Raw genomic sequence first — 5,030 nt, forward strand, 5'->3', positions numbered from 1 at the left:
AAAGCCTATTCAGGCAAAGCCATCCTCCTTTGCTTGATAATAAAGGAGGTAAGAGAATGTTTACATCAATTCTCAGACTCATAATTACTGATGCACATAAACTTCAACCATGTTGTATAATTACTGCATGTTCCTTGGCAAAAGAGGAAGGAAGAAAACTTCCCTAGTGTTATAAGGATGGTAACAAATTCAATACCTCTGGGATTAAGAATATGTCTTCATTGTTCCTATTAGGCTAGCCCAAATTATTATTATTTTTTGCTTTAATGTTCTTGCCCAAGCCAATAAGAGATTGCACTGGGATGGTTCCTATTCACTAATTCAAGGGAGTAGACTATGTATCCTAGAGGAGAAAGACTGGAGAAATGTACTGATGATGAGGGAAAAAAAAGGTAATGCAAAAAATACCCAGAGACTGAGTATTTGTCAGGATCCAGGGCTGAGAACAGAGCCAGGTTTTGTACCCACACTCAAGGTCAGCAGCATAACCTCTGAAAGAATAGCCCACAGTTTATCTAGGATAGTTAGATCCTAGGTATTGAAATACAACCATTTTGAAGATTTTTTTGTTCAATCAAGGAATGACAGGGTAAAGAACCACTAGTTTTCAGATTTGGGAAAGGGACTCAGAAGATTTCATGATAGACTAGAAATGAGACTCCCTGTTGTCTCTAAGCCTGGGGGCAGGACTCCCACATTTCCATGTGGCCTTGAGAAAAGGGTATGTTCCAATTCCCAGGTGCATTAATTTACTATTGCAGCTGTAACAAATTACCACAAACCTAGCATCTTAATACAGCACAAATTTATTAAAGTATAGTGCTGGAAATCAGAAGTACAAAATCAGTCTCACTGTCCAAGACTAAGCTGTTAGAAGAGCTAGTTCATTCTGAAGGGTGCAGGGGAAAGCCTGTTTCTTTACTTTTCCCAGCTTCCAGAGGCTGCCCTTATTTCACGACTTGTGACTCCTTCCCACATATTGAAAGCCAGCAGCAATGTAGCATCTTCAAATCTCTCTCTGCTTCTGTCATCACATCACCGTTTTCTCTTTGCTTCTTAATCACATTGCCCCTGTGTCTCCTTCTTAAAAGACCCTTTGTATTATTTGGGGCCCATCCAGAAAATCCAAAATAATCTTCCTATTTCATAATCCTTAATCTATGCACATCTGCAAACTCTTATGCCATGTAAATTAACATAGTCACAGGTTCCAAGGATTAGGTCATTGATGTCTTTGGGGATTTTATTCAGTCTATCGCACCAAGGATATTAAACTTATTACTATTTTCACAGGAGAAAAATCGAGAAGGGTATTTAATTTGAATAAATTATTTCTTAAAAGTGAACTTTCCTGGCACCCATTTGTTTATAAACTAAATTCGCCTTCATATCATTTATAGTTACAGGCCAGTCTATATTTTTGTTTATATTTAAAAGTGCTACCAAGTTTAATTATTAATAATTTGCCTTTGAATAACCTATATTTGATGGTAACAGTACTTTCACTAGAGTTTGGAGTTTATTTCTGCTTTTATTTCTATCATCAATTTTTTATTTAGTGTATTTTCCTTTTTAATAATTTCAGAAGCTATGATTTATAGTCTGTTATAATTTTTAATTATACATAAAATACATACCTGTCATAAAATTAAAATGTTAAAATAATCACTAAATCCCTTTGATTATCACCCAAAATGAGTGTATTTAATATATTCAGAATAATTCTGTGCAGTTTTACTAACTTGATTTTCCCACACACAGTATTTGAGAGTGATTATTCCATGTTAAAATATTGTCATTGTCTGAGTTGTATTTCACCAAACTTTGTATGTTGAAGTCCTAACCCCATGTACCTCAGAATGTGACTGTATTTAGAATCTTAAAAAGGGGTAATAAAGTTAAAATGTTGTCATTGAGTTGGGCCCTTATAAAAAGAGGAAATTTGGATCCAGACACATACAGAAGACCGCAAGAAGATAAAGCAAGAGGATGGCCATCTATAAGCCAAGGAGAGAGATCTCAGAAGAAAATTAATCTGCTAATACCTTGATCTAAGACTTTTAGCCTCCAGAACTGTGAGAAAGTAAATTTCTGTTAAGCCACCCAGTCTGGGGTACTTTGCTATGGCAGTCCTAGCAAATGAATACAAACATTAATATAGATTTTACTGATTTTAACAGTGTGTAGTATACTATACTATGGTTACATCATTGTTTATATCTCTATGACTATTGATAATTATACATTTAGATAATCTAAATGGTCAGGTGCTTTAAACCAAGAGTTTTAACTTTCACGACAACTGGCCTACAGAGGTGAGTTAATGATTACTATTTCACATATTATTTGATGGTTTCTAAAAGCTGATAGTTTATTTTTTTTCTATTGTATTTTTCTTTGAGAGTAATGTCTACATTTTCCCACATCAAAGCAAATATCCATGTACTCTGTACAGGTTTCTATAGTTTGTGTTAAGACCAAGGCCAGTTTACACTAGTTGACATTTCTCTCACTTCTTTACACATTCTTCACTTTAAAATACCTCCTAATATTATGATTTTTTTTTCAATTCTAAGTCTTAGATTTGAATTTTTCTTCATATTACATGCCTGTGGGGTATTTTTTCAAAATATCAGGAAGAAGATACACTAAATGACTGAGTTCAAAATATCTTGAAAAAATCGAACAACTAAATAATTTTTAAAACAATAATGAAGCAATAAACTAATATACAATTTATATAACCACATTTTTATTGCTCTATTAAAATTACATTTATTCAAATTATTCTCTTATAAAACCAACCTACCAGAGTGCATGCAACTCCAAGTTGTCAATAAAAAGCTGAAAAATTTCCTTAAACACCAATGATTTGAGTAAATAGCCAAGTATAGAGTATTGTATTTTATTTCAGATATTTGTCTTATATTTAATGGATGCTTAAGAAATTTTTTAAATGCCCTTCAATTCTGAACATGTTAGGAAGAAGAAAAATATAATTACTTTTATACTGCACCAACACCCATAATTTTACACAGTATTCATGCAAAATGTTGTTTTTAAATTTATTGGTATGAAGATGTTACTATCCTTCAATTCAAAAGTAATGCAGAGGAAGTGGCGGTGCGAGGGCTGCAGCACAGCTAGCAGAGCCGCAGTCCAGACCGCAGCGCGTGCCCGAAGCTCTCCGCCTTCCCCTGCCCGTCAGCCCGAGGCAGCCCGAGCCCAGCCCCTGGCCCCAGCAGCAGCCCCGAGAGCACCCCAGTAGCAGCGTCATGGCCGGGTGGAACGCCTACAAAGACAAGCTCATGGCGGAAGGGACCTGTCAGGACGTGGCCATTGTGGGCTATAAGAACTTGCCCTCCATCTGGGCAGCCGTTCCTGGAAAAAACTTCGTCAACATCACACCAGCTGAGGTTGGAGCCCTGGTTGGCAAAGACCGGTCAAGTTTTTACGTGAATGGGCTAACGCTTGGGGGCCAGAAATGGTCTGTGATCCAGGACTCACTGCTGCAGGACGGGAAATTTACCATGGATCTTTGCACCAAGAGCACCTGCGGAGCCGCCACCTTCAATATCATTGTTACCCTGAATGCCAAGACGCTAGCCCTGCTGATGGGCAAAGAAGGTGTACAGGATGGTATGATCAACAAGAAATGTTATGAAATGGCCTCCCACCTGCGGCGTTCCCAATACTGACCTCGTCTGCCCCCCCCCCGCCCCCAACTCCCCACTGCTTTTGCACGCCTCTACATCCCACACACACGTACACCATTTTTATTCTGGGGGCCATTACCCCACAACCCTTATTGCTGCCAAAACCACATGGGCTGGGGACCTGGGCAGGAAGGACAGACACGCTTCCCCCAACCCATGCCCCTCCTGTGTGTGGTTTGAAAACTTTTCTGTTTTGGGCTTTTTTTTTTTTCCCAATAAAAAAGGTTATACTAAAAAAATAAAAATAAAAAACCAATTGTACCCATATATGTCTCTTTTATTTTAACATCTTTATTGGAATATAATTACTTTACAATGGTGTGTTAGTTTCTGCTTTATAACAAAGTGAATCACCTATACATACACATATATCACCATATCAACACCCTCTTGCATCTCACTCCCACCCTCCCTATCCCACCCCTCTAGGTGGTCACAAAGCACAGAGCTGATGTCCCTGTGCTATGCGGCTGCTTCCCACTAGCTATCTATTTTACATTTGGTAGTGTATATATGTCCATGCCACTCTCTCAATTCGTCCCAGCTTACCCTTCCCCCTCCCCATGTGTGCAAGTCCACTCTCTAAGTCTGCATCTTTATTCCTGTCCTACCCCTAGGTTCTTCAGAACCACTGTTTTTTTGTTTTTGTTTTTAGATTCCATATATATGTGTTAGCATATGGTATTTGTTTTTCTCTTCCTGACTTACTTCACTCTGTATGACAGACTCTTGGTCCACCCACCTCAATACAAATAACTCAATTTCGTTTCTTTTTTATGGCTGAGTAATATTCCATTGTATCTATGTGCCATATCTTCTTTATCCATTCATCTGTCAATGGGCACTTAGGTTGCTTCCATGTCCTGGCTATTGTAAATACAGCTGCAATGAACATTGTGGTACATGACTCTTTTTGAATTATGGTTTTCTCTGGGTATATGCCCAGTAGTGGGATTGCAGGATCATATGGTAGTTTTATTTTTAGGTTTTTAAGGAACTTCCATACTGTTCTCCACAGTGGCTGTATCAAATACATTCCCGCCAACAGTGTATGAGGATTCCCTTTTCTCCACACCCTCTCCAGCATTTATTGTTTCTAGATTTTTTGATGATGGCCATTCTGACTGGTGTGAAATGATACCTCACTGTAGTTTTGATTTGCATTTCTCTAATGATTAGTGATGTTGAGCATCCTTGCATGTGTTTGATGGCAATTTGTATATCTTCTTTGGAGAAATGTCTGTTTAGGTCTTCTGCCCATTTTTGGATTGGGTTACTTGTTTTTTTGATATTGAGCTGCATGAGCTGCTTATA

At 38.0% G+C, this 5,030-nt stretch overlaps 1 pseudogene across 1 annotated transcript; it reads left to right on the top strand.

Annotated features, from left to right (window-relative positions):
* Positions 1–3,120: 3,120 nt before the first annotated feature.
* Positions 3,121–3,947, top strand: LOC114893440 (annotated as a pseudogene). The gene has a single exon (XR_003792880.1). The product of XR_003792880.1 is annotated as a profilin-1 pseudogene (transcript).
* Positions 3,948–5,030: the final 1,083 nt, after the last annotated feature.

Source organism: Monodon monoceros, unplaced genomic scaffold, assembly GCF_005190385.1.
Source record: "Monodon monoceros isolate NGI ecotype Baffin Bay Population unplaced genomic scaffold, NGI_Narwhal_1 Super_Scaffold_12, whole genome shotgun sequence".
Classification (NCBI taxonomy): Eukaryota; Metazoa; Chordata; class Mammalia; order Artiodactyla; family Monodontidae; genus Monodon; species Monodon monoceros.